Consider the following 18101-nt stretch of genomic DNA (forward strand, 5'->3'; position numbering starts at 1 on the left):
TGACCGAGAGCCGTATAGAAACAGGAAGTTTACACATAAGGGTAAATGGCATATACACGAGGAGGTGGTATGAAGGCACTTGGGGACAGCCAGCAATGGTAGCAAAGTTTTTATTTGCAGAACTCGCATAGAGGCAGGCAGACCTCAATGAGTTTGATGTAAGCCTTGTCTATATTGAGCTCCAAGCCATCCAGAGCTGCATAGTGAGACCCTATCTGAAGGAAACAAATCTGGAGAAATGAAGATGCCTCAATGGTTACAAGTACTTGCTGCTCTTTCCAAGGACCCAGATTAGATTCCCAGCATCCACATAGAGGTTAACAACATCTCTAACTCTACTCCCAGGAGATCCTGTACCTTCTTCTGACCTTCCTGGGTACCAAGCATGCAAGCGGTGCACATACACACATGCAGGCAGAAGAATAACACTGAATGAATGAATGAATGAATGAATGAATGAATGAATGAATCTAAATGTTACAAATAATGTTGTGCAGAAAATGGAACATTGGGATAAAATATCTAGAAACCAAGGATTTCTTAAGGTTCCAGAAAGCAGAGAGGAGACATGATACTTTCCCCTAGAGTCATTTTTTGGGACCATGGGCATGCTGATAGCTTGGTTTCAGACTTCAGACTCCAGAACTACGTAACAAGAAAGCTCAATTGTTTGAGACACCCAGTTTGCAGTGCTTTGTGGCGGAAGGGCACTTACACTGCTGATTTTCACGCTCTGCATGTCCTGCCCTCACCCTGGGTACTAGGACCCAGTTGTAAATTTCATCCTTGCTGTGAAGACTCAATAGAGAGTGCCATTCTGGCATTTGCATTGTACTTCTGTTAAAGTTTGTTTGCCTACTGGCGTGGATTCCTGATGCTTTCAAACAAAGCATGTTTGCTAGTAATATAGCCAAATTTAACTCTGTTCATATATAGTTAATATCTAACTTGTTCAGTGGAGGTATCTTTCTTAGCATAGTATATATATATATATATATATATATATATATATATATACATATATATGTATATGTATATATATATTTAATACACAATTCTGTTCAATGGATGCATTATTCTTACTACAGTGCATAGTTAATAGAGGTAGATATTCCACCATAATGACTTTGCGCTTCAGAAAGTTGAATGAAAGTATCAAAATACCTTATATTGCTGTGCTAGAGTTTCTGATTCAGTAGATCTGTGGCACAGCCCATGTCCCCAGATGCTGCTAGTTGAAAACCACACTCTGAAGACAACACCTCTGAGCTACCCATGCTTGGTGGGAGGGAGGACAGTTGGTCATTTGAACATTATAATGATGAAAGGAAAGCAAATTCAGACTTCATACCTACCTCCCTAGCTACTATCAGAAAGCTTGTATGGTAATTTAAATAGTTACCACCCACATAGGAGGCATGAAGACAGATTATTAAAACAAGATATTATCTGGACACATAAAAAATAAAGGGAAATATTCCTTTATCTTTGTATATTATGAACCAGACTCTGATAAATATAGAGCAATTCATCCACTCACCCACCAAATTTTATGGTTCACAAGCCATGAAGTCCAGTGTTTTGTTACTCCAAGTCTTTTATAGAAAAGTTTAATGATTGGCATGTGAAGCTCTCCGACAGCATCATTAAGTTGTTCAAAGAAGTGCTGCTTAAGTGTAAACACCTTACAAAGGCGTCATATCAATTAAAAGCCAGAAGCATAATGACTGCAAAGGTGCCCTTGGACTTTAACAACCTTAGTTTCAATTTCTACTCTGTAGTATGTATTCATATAAGCAAGTACAGCCTACTCAATCTACAGATCTAGGTCAAAGTCCTGCCGTTCTGAAGTGGTTACAAGAACATTGAAAAATAGCTATTGACATCTAGCCACAATAAAGTTTTGTAGGTACTTCAAGTATAAACATTTTAGCATGAATTCAGAGAACCCTTCCGTTAGCAAGTATAGAAACAGTCACTGGACTCGGGAGAACGTGTTTGGGACCATGATTAGGAACATTGCCTCAGTATGACAGGGTATATGATGAACTCAAAGAAAGAGAAGACCCGCAGAAGACAAATGATGAAAAAGCAGAAAACAAGGGACTATGAAAGGCAAGCCACTTGTGTAGAGAGTGCTCCCATGACAGAAATTAGGTCAAATGGTTCTGGTACTTACATGTGCACACTTTTACTTTGAGGAACTGAAGATCCAATGTTGTCAACCAATCTAAAAGAAAGTAATCTTAGACTTTGCTCCCTCCAAATAACATTTAGTAGAGTTAAGTGTAGATGAATATGAAACAGATAACTAAAATTGCCATTCAAACACACAGGGGGCACGAAGCAAATGGAAGAAGCAATTAGCAAAATGTTTTCTGGGTGATCTGGGTTTCAAGCACTTAAAATTATGTTTGAAAAGTAGAAAGAACCAAGAAAGCTAATGAAGTACTCCAGAACCCAAGGTCTCTTCCTTTTCTGCTTGATTATCTCCCAGAGACATCTCCTTTCTCAAGAGTGGTGGCTTGAATGACAGTGGCCCCCATAAGCTCATATATTTCAATGCTTGGTCCCAGCTGTTGAAACTGTTTGAGAAGGATTAAAGGGTGTGGCTTTATTGGAGGAGGTGTGCCAGTGGGGTAGGCTTTGAGCTTTCACAGGCCCACAGCATTTCCAGTTAGCTCCCTGTCTCCCTGCACCATGCCTGTGGATCAGATGTAAACTCTCAGGGACTGCTCCAGTGCCATTTGTGCCTGCCTGCACCCATGCTTCCCACCATGATCATCATAGACTTACTCTCTGAAACTGCAAGCCCCTCTTAAACACTTTCTTATATAACTTGCCTTGGCCAGTGTGTTTTGTCATGGCAATAAAAAAGTATCTAAGAGCACAAAAGATTTGTTGTTTTTGTTTTTTTAATCACAGGCGTATACTTCACTCATAGTACAGTAAAATTGCTCCAAAACTTCTATGCTTTTGAAGTTGGCCTTCAAGCCCAGTTATATTTTCTGCCACTGAGCAACACAATGACAACAGGTCAAGATTAATGAGTATCTGGCTTTAAGATTCATAATTGCTGTATTCATGCTTTAATTGACAAATACATAGAGCCATCACAATGAGTGCTGGATGAACAAATGAAAATGCAAACACTGTGTCCTAGCTCAGACAATAGCAGATACCAAAATGAGTGGCATGACTTCAAAGGCAAGGGAAACAAAACAGATGAATAAAAAGATTACAGTCTCTCCACATTTGTAGTGAAAGAGTGGTTCACAGGAGTTTAACAAATACAGTTTGAAAGAATGGGGAAGCTGGAATGTTAATACCTGATTTCCTGGCCTGATCTTACCACTCACTGGTTATTTTTCTGTGGCAACTCTTTCGTTCCTCAGCTACCTATGGCTACAGGGATGAGTGTCCTAACAACTGTGCCTTTTGTTTGTATTTTTGTTTTCTAACTAAAATGTTAGAATTGAGAGACTTAGTGTATAGTTCAATTGGTAGAGTGTTTGTACAGCATGGAAAGGCCCTAGATCAGTCCCATTGACACCACACAAAACAGGAATGGTGGCACGTGCCTATGGTCCCAGCTTGCAGAAAGTGGAAAGAGGAGGATCAGAAGCTCATTGTCATCCTCAGCCATGTAGCTAGTTTAGGCCAGTCTTGGCTACATGAGACACTATTTCAAAAAGAAAAACTTAAACCTTGACCAGACATTTCTAGAAAGAAGGCATATGGAGGGTCAACAGATATATGAAAAAATGTTCAGTGCTAGTACTCATAAAAAATGCAAATCAAATCTACATGATATATTACCTCAAATTCGGCAAGATGTATAGTATAAAAAGCAGTGATGAGTGTCAGCAGTATTACCAGTGGTCAGTATCTAGACCGGCTGTTTCCAGGTTCTTGGCGTCTTTTTTGATATACTGGAAATGATGCATGAGCAGGAAAGCACAAGAAGTTATATTAAAAACAAAGCCAACTACAGCTTCTGAGCATGCTGCTGAGATATGCGGGGGCCACCGGAGTGCAAACACCCTGGAAGGATCCAGGTATTGTCTGCAGCCTCCCTTTACGGGGTACAGGAGAAGAAAGGTCCAGTAATTTGTGTGGTTCTATATTTTCCTTTTGCTTTTGCTTTTTTGAGACAGGGTCTCTCTATGTAACCCTAACTGCCCTGAGATTTGTTATATAGACCAGGCTGGCTTAGAACCACAGAGACCTGCCTGCCTCTGCCTCTACCTCTGTCTCTGCCTCCCCAGAGCTGGGATTAAAGGTATAAGTCACCGCACCCAGCTGCTTCTCTATATTGATGAACAAATTTAACTTATGTTACCTTTTCTCTAATTCCTTCCTAAAATGCACCTGATTTTAATCAAAAACATGTCCAATCATGCATAGGTATAAGATTATAATAGGGGTTTTGCCATAAAACTGCACTCAAGGAACACATTTTACTTTTTTGATATGCCCCACAAGCCAATCTTGACTTTATACAGACTTTTATATTTCTGGAATACATTTGAATAGAAGACTACCCTAAATAGGAAAGTTCTGATGGTTGTTAGGGTTTGGAGTAGGGTGTATGTGTACCTGGATTCAGGTAGGAGTCCCAAGTTTCCAAGATGTATTATTAGGAGAGGGAGTGTGTAAACAGCCCAAACCAAGTAAAGTTCCAGGTTACCAAGCTGTTTCTTATGTGTGCTTGCCTCTGCGTGAATGTAGAGAATCTGAAACTTTTCATACTATTCTTTAGAATGCAAAAATGGGAGCCTACCACAAAGGGCCTCTGAAAGGCTCCACCCTGCAGGTTATCAGTGCAGATGCTGAGACTCATAGCCAAACTTTGGGCAGAGTTCAGGGAACCTTATGAAAGAAGGGGGAAATAGTAAGACATGGAGAGGACAAGAGCTCTACAAGGAGAGCAACAGAACCAAAAATTCTGGGCCCAGGGGTCTTTTCTAGGACTGATACTCCAACCAAGGATCATTCATGGATATACCCTAGAACCCCTGCACAGATGTAGCCCATGGCAGTTCAGTGTCCAAGTGGGTTCCATAGTAATGGGAACAGGGACTGTCTCTGACATAAATGGATTGGCCTGCTCTTTGATCACATTCCCCCGAGGGGGGAGCAGCCTTACCAGGCTACAGAGGAGGACAATGCAGCCACTCCTGATGAGATCTGATAGACTAATATCAGAAGGAAAAGGAGAAGGACCTCCCCTATCAGTAGACTTGGGAGGGGGATGGGTGGGAAAGGGGGAGAGGAGGTGGGATAGGGAGAGAAGGAGGGAGGGAGCTACAGGGGAGATACAAAGTGAATAAACTGTAATTAATAAAAATAAAAAATAATAAAAAAATGAAAAAAGAATGCAAAAATGACATAGCTGCTATGGAAAACAACAGGTATATTCATTCAACAACTAAACTATTGTTATAAGATGTTATGACAATATAATTTCTGGGTGTCTATTCAAGGAAGTTGAAGTCACGCTTCTAAAGAGATATTAGTACTGTGGTTTGTTTGGTTTTTTTTTCAGAACTGTAGATATATAGAGGTGTAAAGAGATATAAACAATCTAAATGCCCACTAACCAGTGGGTGTACTTTTTAAAATGTGGAAAATACATACAAAAGGATAGTAATTGGCCTAAAAAATATACTGTTAATGGTGTGCAATAGAACTGCAGGGACTGTAGAGATGGCTCAATGATTAAGAGCACTAGATGCTCTTCCAGATGTCCAGGGTTCATTTCCCAGCACCCACACACTTTGTCCATTGGGTTGCTTTGACCTCGCATCAATTGTAAAAATGATAGCTAAGTGAATAATATTTTTAATAGAACTGATTCTAAATATTCACTGTTTCTTGTTTGTCATTGCTTCCTTTAATTAGAGCAAAGATTGTAAGCCTTGTTGTTCACTTGGTCTTTTATATCTTGCCATCTATTTATCTTTGAATTAATAACATTCATTTTTAATCAATAATCCAAGTCACGAAAAATTACAAAAGCTATTTCATCTGTCTTAGTCCTTACTTTTAGAAGTTCTGATTCTATAGTCCCCACATAATTCTGCTAGTGTCTGGCCACAGAAAAGTCCCTACTTGATTCCACATACACATACATGACTCTTCAAACCTATATCCTCCCCAAATATCCTATTAGTTGGAAAACAGTACCAAGTATCAAGTAAAAAGGTATTTCAGTTATATCTTCTGACCTAATTATTTTTTTGGCCCACAAGGAAATCAGTTAATCCGTGTTACAAATGTTCACTGAATAGGAACTGGGAGCTTAGGTGTCAAGCTCAGGGCAGTTCACTCCCTATGCCCTGGTGGATCACATACTATGGGAGAAGACACATGTGAGAACAGTGTTATTACAGCACTCTCCTGGTAGCTACGGTGCCAGAGAGGGAGCAGAACACATAGAGAACACAGAGTGGCTAATTGCTTGGAGAGGTCAGTAAAAGTCAGTAACATTACATCAGCTGTTAAGTTTACAGATTTCATCAAAGCAGGCAGCAAAGAGCAGCCCTACAGTGCCCGACCAGCCTCTATCTTGTCAACAGAATGGTCAGAGATTCAGTATGACAGAAGACTAGGTGATGGATGTGGGAAGAAAGAGCCATCTCTTCAAACCCCAGTAAGTGGGTCTGAGCAAGAGCTCAAGCAAGAACTGCGTTTTTCAAGAAGCAGAAAAGGCTGAGAATACAGAGCAAAGCAAATAGGTTGCAGTGATCGCATCTGGTCAGAATACCACCCCAGGCCAACTCTCCAGAGCCAGGGTTGTTTAAACACCCAGAAAATTATACCCAGATGTTTTGACATGAGGACCTTACTTCCCATGAAGTCAATTAGATGCATGTGTGGCTAAAACATAGAAGTCTGTTCTCTGCTCGATTAGTGTGTGCTCTAAGGGGATGTGCTGTTCAAGCCTCTCATTTCTCCCCAGTGTAATTGTCATGTACGTGTCTGGAGCTAATTCACGCCTGCTTGCTTTTTAATAATTAGTCAGGTGGTGGTAATAAACACTGATCAGAGAAAGGAAAACCTGGGCTGAGCTTCATTTAATGGCTCTCTGGATAATGAAAATTAATAACAAAGTAGTCCAAGCACAGCCTGCCTTGACCTTGTGTACTGAAGTGAAGGGTAAAGGCAGGTGTCCCTACTGTGACTCACACTGAGCAGAAGACAGGGCAGAGAAAAGATGGTGTGTGTCTGTGATGGCTTCTCTCCCTCCAGAAAGATCCTGAATAATGATCAGTGGAGCAGAGCCTCTCTCAAGATCTCTTCTCATCTACATTGTTTTTCCCACTTCCAGACCTCTTCCCTCAAAGAGCTTTCCTGTAGTCTCATTCTTACAATTCCTCCATTGGAGAACTTCCATGGCTTGTCAGTCCAGGAGGATCCCCTGGGTACCGTTTTGATCTTCTGTGTCCAGGAAAAGATGTTAACAATGGCACTACAAACAATGGCATAGAGTGTTCTGGAACTGAACCTTAAGACTTATATTAGAAAAAGAAACTCAGCAGAGACTTTGGCTAGAGCCAAAGAAAACATAATTAATAATGTCAGAGGAAATTCATTAACATTAGAGGTCCCCTTGAAATTAGCTTTTAAAAATGGCTACATGTGTTCTTCTTGCTTATAATGTATTATATTGCATTTACTACGTAAGCCTGTACATCCTTCATGCACAACATGCTCCTGTATACAGGTGACTTGATAGCAGTTTGCAGAGATATAAAAGACTTAGCATTAAACTTAGTGCCTTTATTGAGATTAGAAGGTAAATACACTCTGTCCAGAGCCAGACTCTCTCTGCCTCTTGTCTCAATATGAATAATGGCTGACTCCCAACTATCCATTTGTTCTGGTTTGGAACCACAATGTTTTATTCTTTTCCTTGTATGTCCTATTTAATCCACCAGCAAATACAGTTGGAATCTTTCATTCTGTGACAGTTCAAGGGTCTCAGCATTACTTGTCACCTTCACTAGGATGTCTCTGTCCTAGGCCTCAGCACACGAGAGGTAGATAGGAGAATCAGACAGTTGAAGTCATCCTTGGCTACATAGAAAATTGAAGCTAGCCTAGACTACATAAAGGACTATCTCAACTCTTTCTCCACTGATCAGACTTCCTCTCAGCAAACCCTATAGGCTTTTCATTCAGAGTAAGAGGTAATTTTTGGTTTAAGTACGAGGAATTCTGAATATATGCTAGCCACTGAATTAAATGTTTACAAGTACTGCCTTGCTTTACCTTTACAACACCACAAACACAGCATGAACATTGTCTCCAAACCTCTAAATGATAAAGCAGAAGCCAGAAGAGGTAACCTCTTGCCTAAGTTCCCAGATCTGCCCTCCACTTTGTCCTTAAGAGTTGGTTGCCATTTTCACAAATGGCGACCCTCACCAATGCCCTTTCAATAACTGATTAATAATGAAAACTTGAAGCTGGGTAAGTAGCTCAAATGATAGACAGAGAGTTCAGAATGGGTGGGGTACCGGGCTCGAACCCCAGAACGGGAAAAACTAGACATGGCGATGTACACAGGCAGTCTCAGCACACAAGAGGTAGAGAGAGGAAAGACAGAATGTGAAGACCATTTGAAGACAGCCTGGGACGAAAGCTAGCCTAGGATTTATCATTTGGAGAGTTGGAGACAATGTTAATGCCAGGTTTATAGTGTTATAAAGATTAAACAAGTCAGAATTGCGATCTCTTAATTCAGTGGCTAATGCATAGCAAGAACTGCTTGTAATAAAATACAGTCTCAACAACAACACACATACTACTAAAAAAAAACAGAACACAAAGAAACTGTATTTTTACATTCAAAGATGTATTATAATGTAGTCTCACTGAGTAATGTGTGCCCCTCCCCCACATTTCTTTTCCATAAGGATGGGTATTTTATTAACTGGCATTAAAATTTTCAGTGGGATGAGTGTGTGTGTGTGTGTGTGTGTGTGTGATACAGAGTAAAAGAACCTTCCCCTCATTTTCCCCTACTGTTCTCTACCTTCTCTTCTGCTCCCTCTCCCTTCCAAAAGGCCAAAAGGAAGAGCTCTATATAATAATTCCAAAGAGATTTTTCTAGTTCTTTAAAGTGCTCCAAAGATAACACTGAAGAAAAAGATTAGAGCTGTTGAGTTATTAAGTAAATGTGGCCTGTGATTCTCTCTCATAAAAGAAAAATATTAGAAGGTCCTTTGGTATCAATTCCTTCAAAACTACTTTAATATAGTTTGACATAATGACAAATTTGCCAACTGCTAATGAAACCAGCAGGAAAAAATGAAACCCTCATGGAATCATTTAATATAAGCCACATTCAAATGTTTTTGCTTATCAAGTGTACTTTTAAAAAAATTAACCCTTTTCTTTCAAGAAGGCTAGAAGGTAATTAATGTCCATCTTTTTTGCCTTTCTGAATGAGGATTGATCATCTTACCCATGATCCTCCTTCTTGCTTAGCTTCTTTAGGTGTACAGAGTTTAGTATGTTTATCCTATATTATATGGTTAATATCCACTTAAAAGTGAGTGTATAGCATATGTGTCTTTCTGCTTCTGAGATACCTCACTCAGGATGATCTTTTCTAGTTCCATCCATTCGCCTGCAAATTTCACGATTTCCTTGTTTTTAATTGCTGAGTAGCATTCCAGTGTGTAAATGGATCATGATTTCTGTATTCATTCCTCAGCTGAGGGACATCTGTTTCCAGATTCTGGCTATTATGAATAAAGCTGCTATGAACATCATTGAGCAAATGTCCTTGTTGTATACTTGAGCATACTTTGGATATATGCCTAGGAGTGGTATAGCTGTATCTTGAGGAAGCGCTATTCCTAATTGTTTGAGAAAGCACCAGATTGATTTCCAGAGTGGTTGTACAAGTTTACATTCCCACCAGCAGTGGAGAAGGGTTCCCCTTTTTCCACATCCTCTCCAGTATGTGTTGTCACTTGAGTTTTTGATCTTAGCCATTCTCGTGGGTGTAAGGTGAAATCTCAGGGTCATTTTGATTACATTTCCCTGATGACTAAGGATGTTGAGATATCTTTAAGTATTTCTCTGCCATTGAGGGGACAGGAGCTCCACAAGGATAACAACAGAACCAAAAACTCTGGGCATAGGGGTCTTTACTGGAACTGATACTCCAACTAAGGATCATATATGGAGATAACCTAGAACCCCTGCACAGATGTAGCCCATGGCAGCTCAGTCTCCAAGTGGGTTCCTTAGTAAGGGGAACAGGGCCTGTCTCTGACATGAACTCAGTGGCTGGCTCTTTGATCACCTCCCCCTGAGGAGGGAGCAGCCTTACCAGGCCACAAAGAAAGACAATGCAGCCAATCCTGATGAGACCTGATAGGCTAGGGTCAGACGCAATGGGAGGAGAACCTCCCCTATCAGTGGACTTGGAGAAGGGCATGGGAGACGAGGTTGGGAGGGTGAGACTGGGAGGGAGGGAAGGGGCTACAGCTGAGATTAAAAGTGAATAAACTGTAATTAATAGAAAAAAAATTAAAAATAAAACAGTGAAAAAAAGAAGGTAATTGATACTAAATATCACTAGAAAGAGAGTGGTTCAGATGTTATTATGTCCAAGATAGAATAGCCAGAGGACTAAGATGGAATCAAAATGAACTTAACAGGAAAAGAGTAGGCATGTTTTCTACTCTTATTACTCTCATGTTCATTTCAGTTTGTCTATTATTTTGTCCATGGGAGACAAAAAAAAAAAAAAAGAAAAAAACAAAAGGCTGGAAACAGTAAAGAGGAAAAACAAAAGATGGATGGATGTGTTAGGAGGAGATGGATGATTAGCTTTAGTGACCACTTGATTGCTCCATTTACTTATCAAGGGGTTTCTATTATGTGTAGTGGGAAAACTGATGAGTGTTTTAATGGCAGTACATAATAGAGACACTGCAGATGTTTAAAAAGGCATGAGATGCTCTATGAAATATGAAGCAGAAAATAAAACTGGAAATTCATTTGGAGGTCAAATTGTGCCTGTCTGAAGGAAGAACAACTAGAATGAAAAAAATTAATAAATAGAAGCTGCTGCAGTAAGAGAACACTGTAGACTGTTAGAGGGCAGAGATACTTCATAGGCTGAGACAAGAGCATGGGGCTAAAGGGACACAGTATGGCAGAGGCAGATGGCTGTTTAACAAGTTTTAGACTTACTTTTGCAGCAAATATATCCATCGAAGGCATTTCAGCTATAACAGCAGACTGAATGAAATTGCAATTTTTTTGGATATGAAATTTCCAAAGGGTATTTTTGTTGAATACCAGAGTCTAGCTTGAGAAAGATAATATGTCATTAACACACACAAATATAACATATACATGTGCACGTATATACACACACACACACACACACGCCAAATACTATTCTGTATTCAAAGCAAAGATTACACCTACACCAATGAGCCATCACCAATGAGCCATCACCAACTTTTCACTAGGCACTAAGGATGTAGCATTAAAAGACAATACACTGCAAGAATGTCAAAATAATTAGTAGTCTAAATAAGAAGTAAACATAGAGCAGCGAAGATGCTAGCAGTAAGGGACAGGACAGACAGATTGATTTTTAAGTGACTCTGCATAAAATAGTGGTACAGGAAGCATAGGCAAAATGGAACAAAATTAGTGTCCAAAATCTGTCTTGAATTATTTATGGCTCTGCACTTTTAAAGAAACATGGGGGGAACAGATGTGTGAGAGGTGTTTGAACGGTCATTTCTTGCTTCCAAAATAGTTCAAAGTAAGTTGAAACATTCAAGGGGAAACAAAACAAAAAGTTGTTTACAAATAGCTGTGCCTTGGCCAGGGCCAAAAATGGGTCTGCTTTATCAGTTTAACAATAAAATTAGGTGAGATTGGCCCAGGAGCAAATATAGAAAATGAAAAAAAATATATATATATATATATATATGGCTACTTAAGGACTTAGAACTGTCCAAAGACATAGAACAGGAATAATGAGAGAGGCCAGAAAGAGTAGAGGCTTAAGAAGGAAGTGTGTGTAACCAACAATGGCAAATGTTTCCGTAAGGTCAAATGCGCTAATGATTGAAAGCCATTTGGTATGTCCACCATGAGTGAAGGTTGTTGGCAGCTTTGGTGAAGGCAGCTGTAACGCAACAGTGGAGGCAGAACCACATTATGGTTGGTGGAGAAATAAGAGACTAAAAAAAAAGAGAGAGAGAGAGACTTAGTGAGGATAAAATAGCTAGAGTTGAAAATAAGTAGAAAACAGGACCACCAAGAAATAATTTCATCCAGGTGAAAAAAATTGTGGTTTGTCAGAACACTAGAGAGAAATAAGCCCCAGCCTATTTTTAAGTTAAACCTACACCAGCAATTTAGTAAGTCCTGCTGGCTTGCCTCCCACATTTCAGTTCTTTCTGGTTGCTTTCTTTGTTGTTATTTATGAAAAAGAGGAATTTGACCCAGATATAGCGTATGTGGAGAAATTGCAACCCCTGGAATTAGGAGAAAGTTATCAAAAACTTATGAGCTTTGAGAGATGAGTAAGGTGCTAGAATTGTAGTAGGGCAGAAGAGGAAAATATATTGAAGTGTAGAAAAGCTATGAAATTCGTAACAGAAGTTGAGGAGGTTCCTGTCTGGTGGTTTTTATAGCCCCTATTAAAGAGGAGTTGGATCATCAGCTTCATGGAACATTGAGATACACAACTTTTAGAAGCTTGAGGACAGGGCAACAGCTTGAAATGGAAGAATGGATTAATGGAAGACTTCTGGGAAATAGTGTACCCTCAGATAGCAATGTGCACACGCTCTCATGGCTGTGCCAGTCTGCACAAAAATATAGCTTTTTGTCAAGGCCAATGGTTCAGATACAAGAGCATGGAAATGTCAGCTGGATTCATACTGCGTTTGCAGGTCCTGGGTTTGTGAAATGAACTTAGGAACATGAGGTTAGCTTGATAGAACCATTTCAGTGATAGAATATTGCAGACATGCTTGGTAAGAGTGAGACATAGTAAGAAGTAGCAGAATTGGGGAATGAAGAATCCTGATGTGATAGAACTTAACTTATCCCGAGAAAAAATGAACCAGAAGCTCAGAGGCATGAGTCTGAGTTAGAATTTCATAACCATTTTTGGCTCCAGACCATGGTTGTGGATGGCTGAAGCTAACTATCAAGAAGGGACCCTGCAAAGAAAGAAATGAAATCCAAACATGGAGTGAGGTCTGAGGACAACAAAAGGCTCTCATGACGATGACTGGACTTTGGAAGCAGAATTACCTGGTAATCAGGATTGAAGACTATGATTGTATGGTCAGTAGGTAACTGAAAAGAGAGGTTAGACAGTCACAGAAGCGAGGCTCTTGAATCCCATCATGGCTTAAACCAGATATGTCCCCAAAGGACTCACACTTTGAGTGCTGGACCCCATCCTGTGATTCTGTTATGAAGACTGTGGTGACTTCACATGGGAAACCGCATAGGAAAAGTAAGTCATCAGGGATGGACCCTGATGTTCATAGCTGCTTCAGGCTCTGGCCTGTAGTCGTGTGCCCTACTTTGCATGTTATGAAGACCCACTGCCTTGGGCCCCACCCTTCATGGATTGAGCCTCTCCCACCACCTGCCAGGAAAAAACTGAAATCCCTCTGAAACTATGATCCAAAATAAACACTGTTTTCTTTAAGCTGCTTCTGGAGGGTACTTTAGTCACCAGTAACCAATTCCCATCAGTAAGAGAAGCTGGGGGCCGAATAAGGGTCCGGAAGCCTTAGGAAATGAAGAGTATGACATAAAGTCTTGGAGTGGTAAGTTGTCCCAGGGAAGAAATGTTCTTCAGGAGTGACCTGGGTGCATGCCACCACCAGAAGAAACAGCTAGAAAACACAGGGGTGCTTGATGTCTATTGAGTAAGGATTCTGAATGCTAAGTGAATGGAAGCATTAGGGTTACATCAGTGGAGATGTAACCAGAAAATGATATAAGAAGCAACATATCAAAACAGCCCTAAGCTGAGACAGAAGGTATGAAGGATATCAGCTATTTCATGGCATTACAATCATATATAATGATCAACATTTATCAAAAGATTCCAAAGGACAATTGCTGTTTGGTTGATAAAAATTATATTTGTCATGTACAAAAGAGGGAAGTTAATACTTAAATTAAGCATATGAAGCCTTCTGTCTGTCACTCTGTTTATTTAGACAGACATTTATATTGCCTAGACTAACCATGAGTTTGCAGTTTCCCTGCCTCAGTCTCCCTAATGTTGGAATTACAGACATGTGCCATCAAGCCTGGCTTTACAATAAATGGAAGAATGGTTTTTGAGGTATAAGTGTTTTCTTATGTTTTCACTTTCTCAGTAACAAAGACCAGTATCAGGTATTAGAAGAAGACTCTGCTTTTCAAAACACATGTTCTGTATGAAAGAATGCTTGACACATTCCTAACTCCCTTGTTTTCCCTTCCCAAGACAAAGAGACAGTGATGGATCTCACTGGTGACTGGAGAGAATTCTGTGAATATAGCATCTTCCGTATTTCCTCCTTCTTGATTTTGCCTGCTCCCAAGATGAACACGTGAGTTCCTCTCTAATGAAAGAGCAGGTATATGTTGATTGCTCATTGGGACTGGCTTGTTAGACTTCTAGAAGTGACTGGGTTCCCAGAACTTTCTAATTCAAGGGTAAAGTATTGACTAGTTTACAGAGAACACAAGTGAAAAGATACTTACTTGGTAATAAAACTAATATTTTCTTATCTCTACTCTTCTGATTCCTATAGTTCTGTTTCGGTTCTCACATGGCTTCAAACTCAGGAAGAAAATTCTTGAATGTGCATTATTGTTCTTTTTGCTTTACAAATTTACACATTCTGGGTGACTTAAAACAATATCACTATGTTGCCCCTAGAGGCACTGCAGGTGTGGCTACTGTGTTACATGTGTGTCAGTGGGTGGTAGAGAGGAGAGGGGCTATGGTCTACAGTGGGGGTTCTGACCTGTGAAAATCTGGATCATTAGTTGCCTAACATCCCCTGAAAAAAACTGAGCTTGAGACGACCACCAGTCCAATGCCAGGGACCCAGACAAGGGACTAGCCTGAGATGACCTCCAGTCTGACACTGTATAGGCCTGGGGAGTGGGTAGAGGGGAGGCAGACAATGCTGGAGATGACCTCAGCAATGCAGAGACCCAAGACACCATTAAGAGGAGCAAATAAGTGGTGGAGAAATGAAAGAGAAACAGAAGATGAGGGCATAATGGAGAGAAGCAGAACTGGAGATGTGAGGAAGATAAGGAACAACTTGGTGAATGTAGCCAGTGATGCCACCTGGAACCATGGTGGGGTCCTGGCCACAACTGTTGTTCTCACAGAAGGCCGGGCAGACAACCCTAGTCTGGGTTGCTGCTGAAGAACATGCTGATATCTGAGGGCTCTGCAGAACTGGACCCACAGCTCCCCTGGGCATCATGGGAGAGCTGGCCCTGTCCCCTGGCCAACTAAGTTACTCGGGAGAGTGGACCTACACATCTCCCAGGAAGCTGGCCCTGGTTGTGGGAAAGAACAGTAGAGCTGGCCCTGGTTGTGGGAGTTGCCCTAAGGGTATGAGAGTAGAAGAGCTGGTCCTGCCATTCTGGTCCTGCCATTCTGGTCCTGCCATTCATCTCCTTGTGGTAGCATGGATGAGAAAGAGGTATCCTTCTCCTCCTTGGCCTCTCACTACCTGTTGCAGATGGGAGACCTGGCCCTAAGGTCATGAGAGCAGAAGAGCTTGACCTGCTCCCTCATCAGCTGCAGCACTCGAGAGAGAAAGGGTCCTGCATCTCACCTGCGCAGCACAGTAGAAAGGACCCTAGTGTCAGGGGCTCCAGTGAGCCAGCCCTGAGGGCATGAACATGGGAGAGCTGGCCCAGTCACTTGTCTGCTTTGTGTGGTGACATGGGTGACAGAGAGATACCACCCCTCACCCCTTGCCACCTACAGCAGGCAGAAGAGCTGGCCCCAAGGTCATCAGAATATCACTACTCCTCGCTGAGACATTGGATAAGCCAGCCGAGGCAGGGAAGGAGAGCTTGTCCTGATGATGTGGCTCAGATAACTCTCAGGCACAGATCCAGGGCTTTGAATGGACCACCCCAATATCTACCCCATTGGTAAACTGCTGGAGTACATAGATCCAAATCTGCACATCTCCATGACACAGAGCAACAACAGGATATCCAAAAGGAGTGCCAGTGAGGTTCCAGTATTGATGGTGCAGCAAAAGCCAGAGGCCTTGAACCAGAAACATTGCAATGAGCGACGCATTGCAATGAACATTTGCAAGCTAAATGTTGGACTAAAGGGGATACAGTGGGATACACTGTTACAAACTACAGTCTCCACAAAAGGTTTTCTTTTTTCTCTGTTGGCAGGGAGGTTGCAAAGGTAGAGGGCGGGTATGAGGGAAGGGGGGTATGAGTGGGATTGGGGTGCATGGTGTGAAATTCACAAAGAACCAATAAAAAGTTGTTATAAAAGATAACCAATAAAAGTTGTTATAAAAGTTGTCAACCTACTGTTCCGTATATCACATTCCTCAGATATCAGGAGGTAAGTAAAGCCAAAGATCATTATTCTTCCTTCCAAAGTCAAAATATCTGAAGATGTGGGGCTCCCCACCTTGGTTGATATTTGAGAAAGAGATGGAAGAAGTCGGACTATACAACCTGATTCCCTAGGACCTTGTTTCTAAAGACCTTCAATATTTTATATAGGTTTTGCTAAATAACTTAGAAGATTTAAAAAGACATAGGGCTTAAAGAAAATAAAAAAGAAAAGGGATTTTCTCCAGACTAAGAAGAGGCTTGTGAATGAGGACACAATAATCCACTGTGGCCAATGGGGACAGGATCCAGTCAGGGATCCTAAACCTGTAACTCATTCCCCAACCTCCAAGGGAAATGAAAAGAAACAAAACCACCAGCTCTCAGAGTATTGCTGTAACTTAGACAGCATCCACAGTGCCTAGGACAGATAGTCTAGACTTCAAAAGCTCTTCTCCCATTTCCTGACTCAGCCGTATAGGATAAACATACTAAAATCTGTACACCTAAAGAAGCTAAGCAAGAAGGAGAACCCTAGGTAAGATGATCAATCCTCACTCAGAAAGGCAAATGGAACAGACATCAGAAGAGGGAGAAAACAGGGAACAAGACAGGAGCATACTACAGAAGGCCTCTGAAAGACTCTACCCAGCAGGGCATCAAAGCAGATACTGAGACTCATAGCCAAACTTTGGGCAGTTCAGGGATCTTATGAAAGAAGGGGGAGACAGAAAGACCTGGAGGGGACAGGAGTTCCACAAGGAGAGCAACAGAACCAAGAAATCTGGGCACAGGGATCTTTACTGAGACTGATACTCCAACCAAGGACCATACATGGAGATAACCTAGAATGCCTGCACAGATGTAGCCCATGGCAGCTCAGTCTCCAAGTGGGTTCCTTAGTAAGGGGAACAGGGACTGTCTCTGACATGAACTCAGTGGCTGGCTCTTTGATCACCTCCCCCTGAGGGACAGGGAACAGCCTTACCAGGCAACAAAGAAAGACAGTGCAGCCAGTCCTGATGAGACCTGATAGGCTAGGGTCAGAGGAGAGGAGGACCTCCCAAATTAGTGGACTTGGGGAGAGGCATGGGAGGAGATGAGGAAGGGGGAGTAGGATTGGCAGGAGATGAGAGAGGGGGCTACAGCTTGGATACAAAGTGAATAAATTGTAATTAATAAAAAATTAATTTTAAAAAACCTTATTTAAAATGAGTTCTTTAGTCCCCATCTTTTTCTGTCAGAAAGGATTCCCATTTGTCAGTTGTCCTCCTCTGGCTCTCCTCCTTCTCCTTTAACTTTCCTTTTACAGTTTTCTCAAACCAGATAATTTCTTGGAGAGCATATTAAAGTATTTGAATTTCAGATAATAAATCATTTGTTTTCAGTAAATGGAACAGCTCCATCCCTGTTCAGTTTCTCTAGCCAACTGAGATGAAAAGTGCCAGCTGGCTGATCATCAGTGATAGAAATAA

The 18101-nt window shown here is 41.2% G+C and overlaps 1 non-coding gene across 1 annotated transcript; it reads left to right on the plus strand.

Moving 5' to 3' along the window:
* Positions 1 to 14939: 14939 nt before the first annotated feature.
* On the plus strand, positions 14940 to 15072 carry LOC132651831 (small nucleolar RNA SNORA17). The gene has a single exon (XR_009589396.1). It is a non-coding gene; the product is annotated as a small nucleolar RNA SNORA17 (small nucleolar RNA).
* The last annotated feature ends 3029 nt before the right edge of the window (positions 15073 to 18101 follow it).

Source organism: Meriones unguiculatus, chromosome 1 (assembly GCF_030254825.1).
Source record: "Meriones unguiculatus strain TT.TT164.6M chromosome 1, Bangor_MerUng_6.1, whole genome shotgun sequence".
Classification (NCBI taxonomy): Eukaryota; Metazoa; Chordata; class Mammalia; order Rodentia; family Muridae; genus Meriones; species Meriones unguiculatus.